Source organism: Aegilops tauschii, chromosome 7 (genome assembly GCF_002575655.3).
Source record: "Aegilops tauschii subsp. strangulata cultivar AL8/78 chromosome 7, Aet v6.0, whole genome shotgun sequence".
In the NCBI taxonomy this organism is placed as follows: Eukaryota; Viridiplantae; Streptophyta; class Magnoliopsida; order Poales; family Poaceae; genus Aegilops; species Aegilops tauschii.
Genome location: NC_053041.3, coordinates 484,687,646 through 484,691,933, shown reverse-complemented (window position 1 = coordinate 484,691,933; position 4,288 = coordinate 484,687,646). Strand labels below are relative to the sequence as shown.

The window sequence follows — 4,288 nt, the reverse complement described above, 5'->3', positions numbered from 1 at the left end:
ATCCCAACACTTAGTTGGTTCATGGCAACCAAGCAAGCGTCATTTCAGGCCAAAACATTGTTGAAAACTTCATCTTCGCGGCTGACCTAATTAGAACTTGGCACTCCTAGAAAAACCAACTATGGTCTTTAAGTTATACTTTCATAAAGCCTTTGATTTTGTCTCTTGGATTGCGCTTGACAAAATTCTCAAAGCTAGAGGCTTCTCTGCTACCTTCCGTGGCTGGGTCTCTAACATTTTGTGCATTGGGAAAACAGCGATCCTCCTAAAAGGCACACCTAGAAACTGGATTACCTGCCGGAATGGCCTTAGACAGAGTGACCCATTATCTCCCTACCTTTCCATAATAATCGATGATCTTCTTCAACAGCTCATCCTACAATCTCAAGATCTTCTAAACCTTCACCACCCCACCTTCTCTCATCTCCCTCCCACCATGCTACGGTATGCCGATGACAATTGCGGCCGCAACTGCGGCCGCTGCATCCTCCCTCAGAGTCATTGTAAACAAATTTTCTCTTGCCACGAGACATACAATTAACTTATCAAAAACTACGTTGACCACTGTCCATACTGACCCATATGTGGCTACTGCCATATCCAACGCCATGGGTTGTTATCGCTTCCTTCCCGCAAACCTACCTAGGCCTACCTCTCTCACCTCTATAACCTCCTTCCAACACCTTCATTACTGCCCATAGTTGAGCGATGTAAGAAATTTTTATCTAGGTGGCGTGCTAAACTACTTGATAAGGGTGATCGACTTATCCTCATCTCGGTTGTACCTTGACTCGTTTCTCACTTACTATATGTCTATGTTTCAAATTCCCAAAAAGCTTTTAAAAATTATTGATGCCCTGCGCAGAGACTTCTTTTGGGTTGGAGAGGAATTTTGCTCTGGAGCTCAGTGCCTAATCGCTTGGAACAATGTTTGCTTGCCCAAAAAAATTGGTGGTTTAGGTATGAAAAACTAGCATGTTCAGAACAACTGTCTACTTATGAAGCTTGATGTTAAAACCCTGTCTACTTCTTCCCCCCGGCTAGACTGGCTAAGTCTGCAGCACCCTAACACCCTCGTGTCTCCCTTTTCCCACACCACCTTTCTATGTAGAACCATATCACACCAAATGCCAACCCTACAAAATATTACTTTTGTTCTTACAAACTGCGCCTCAAACACTTACTTTTGGCTCGACACTTGGTTGACTTCTTCACCACTCGCCACCACTTACCCACACATCTTCTCCCATTCTCTGGTACAACTAGTTCGAGTGGCCAATATTATGCGTTTCGGTTTGGATTCTAACCTGAGAAATTGTCTTACACTTGCTGCCGAGCAAGAACTTGTTTCGCTTTTGGTTGTTTTGCAGGATTTCTTGCCGACTACGTCTGAAGACCAAAGGATTCCTTGTTGGGGGCCATAACTTCTCCACCAAGCAAGCATACAACGTGCTCATGAGCAGGCCCGGACTTGTCCTAATCGCTCCTCTCATTTGGCGGGCTCATGTACCAAGGAAGCTAAAAGTGTTTGCCTGGTTACTCTTCAAAAATGGGCTCAACACTAGGGCCAACCTGGCTCACAAGCACATCATCACCAACAATCTCTCCCCTCGGTGCCATCAACATTGTTGTTCATCTTATTCCCTCTAGATGCTCGAGTCTGGCAGCGGGTGGGCATTACTCCATTGACAAGTGATGTATCTGAGCTTTAGGATGCCGATCTTCAGACCTACCTGCCCACCAAGTCGTGGCCTTTGGTGCTGCTTACCACATTTTGGAAGATCTGGGCTGCTCGCAATGATATGTTGTTTAGGTCCATCGACCAACATTCTGTAATAACCCTTAGACTCATCATCTCAGACCTAGACCTTTGGTCACACCGATCTCTGTTTGTGAGTGACATGGAGGATGCTTTCTCGTGGCGTTCCTACCTTCCTGCAGATCTCTCATGCCCTTGTAATTCTGTAACCCGCTGTGTCGGCAACCTTTGAGTAATACACCATTCAGGTGGGCGAGCCAGCCCCCCCCCCCCCCCCCCCCCATCCATCCCCCACATTGATTGTCAAAAAGCAAACAGTTTTGCTAAAGCACATCTAGATGTGCTCTAAGTATTGCACATCTAAGTCATATGTCATTGATTTTATGCTAAGATTCATGCAAGCATTTTTTTTGTCTTTTTTTTTTCTAATTTGATTGAGTCACTTAGATGTGCAATAGCTAGCACATCTAGATGTGCCCTAGACCGATTCAAAAACAAATGTCTTTCACCTATATTCTTTGCTAATTTTCGCCATTAGAACTAACACCTAAGGGTAGGCAACTCTTCCAACTAATTAGCATATGCGCGATCCTTATTCTACTGCTTGGGTATTTGAAACGCCAACCACGCACTACAAATGTCCATACAAGAGCCTCAATCAGTACTTCCCCACCAGCGGCGGGATGCTCTGCTCGTTCCTGAAGTAGTCCTGAGGATCAACCTTGCCCTTGGTAATGGCGAGTCTTTGGAAGTTGCCCTTGAAGTACTTCTCGCCCCAGATTTTGCCGCTGTTGTAGGTTGAGATGTCGTTCACCACCTCGTTCCTGCCGAGGTCGATGTCCCTGTAGTTGGCGTATGCCTGCCTGGGGTTCTTGCTCACGTAAGGTTCCATGAACTTGTACATGTCCTTGCTCCACTGCAGCGCCGCGGCGCCGCCTGCTTCGGCGAACCAGTAGCTAACGTACTGGATGTTGAAGAGGACGCCCTTGCGGTGAGGGAACGGCGTCGCCGCTTCGGGGGTGGCGCTGATGGTGGCGCCATAGGGGTCCATGACCATCATCCCCGCTCCGGGCTTCACGAGCCAGCCGTATAAGATCTGCGCCCACACAGGCTTGGGGACGGGCTGGTAGACGTAGTCCGACTTGTATTCGGCGAAGGGTTTGAAGCTGTTGTTCCGGTTGAGGAGGTCGACCAGGGTGGCCTGCTTGCCAAGGTGGATGAAGGGGATGGTCTTGATCCAGGGCATCTCGTTGCAGTGCGAGGAGTTCATGCCAAGCTCGGGGAATTTGCTGCTCATCAGCGGCGTCAGGGTTTTGCAGGTGCCCAGGTACATGGCCTCGAACGTCGCGGTGTCCCCCATAGCGAGGATGCGGATCATGAGGTCGGCGGGAAGGGCCGGCGCGACCAGTTGCCACTTGTCGATGAGGTCTACGGCGCCTTGATTCACTGTCTTGGGGATCTTGAACACGGTCACGGTAGGAGGCACCGGCAGGAGCTTCACCTGCCACGACACCACGATGCCGAAGCTCTCTCCGCCGCCGCCCCTGACGGCCCAGAAGTGGTCTGCGCTCATGGAGCTCTTGTCGAGCAGCTTGCCGTTGGCGTCGACCACCTTGACGTCGATGACGTTCTCGGCGGCGATGCCGTACTTGCGCAGCAGCATGCCGAAGCCGCCGCCTGCAGTTACCGCCGACGCCGATGGTCGGGCAAACGCCGGCCGGGAACGCGAGCACGAGGCTGTTCTTGGCGATGGCGTAGTAGAGCTCGCCGAGCTGCGCGCCAGAGTCGACCCACGCCGTGCGGGCGTAGCCGTCGACCGACACTGCCCGCATCTTGTTGAGGTCGACGACGGCGAACGTCTCGGGTTTCTCGGACCGGTACGACAGGCCCTCGTAGTCGTGGCCGCCGCTCCGCACGCGGAGGCGGACGCTGTGCCGGCGTCCGCACACCACCGCGGACTGGATGTGGGAGGCGTTGGTGGGGGTGATGATGTAGAGCGGCTTCACGTTCTGCGGCGACGACCACCGCGAGTTCCTGATGGTCTGCGCCAGGACGGTGGGGAAGGCAGGCGAGCTCTTGGCGTAGAGGAGGCGGGCCGGTATCTCCTTCACGAGGCATCCGAAGAAGTCGTCCTTGGCCGGCACCGGCGCGTAGGAGACGGCGGCGTGGCAGGACAAGGCGCAGAGGAGGAGCACCAGAGCGAAGGCCCTCGAGCTCGCCATTGTAGCCGATCGAGCTTGGGATGTCTTGGGTGTGTACATCAGCGAGAGGACAGGTAGTGGCTTATATAGGAGGCAGCGGACGCGCAAGTCTCGTCCCTGCCCTCTGAGTCCCCACCCTGCAAGCCCGGATCCATTGGGGACTGAGCAAGCTCACCTAAACATGGGATGTTTAGCCTTCTTTTTTTTTCTTTTTTTTTTTGAGATCAGGAACGCTTAGCTGAGTGATGGCCAGTCCGCGATGTGGCGATCTGGCATCGCGAATTCGAGCACCGCCGCGCGTTTGGTCCAAGAACACAACTGTCGGGAC

At 52.3% G+C, this 4,288-nt stretch overlaps 1 pseudogene; it reads right to left on the bottom strand.

Annotated features, from left to right (window-relative positions):
• Positions 1–2,170: 2,170 nt before the first annotated feature.
• LOC109732173 (berberine bridge enzyme-like Cyn d 4) lies at positions 2,171–3,981 on the bottom strand (annotated as a pseudogene).
• Positions 3,982–4,288: the final 307 nt, after the last annotated feature.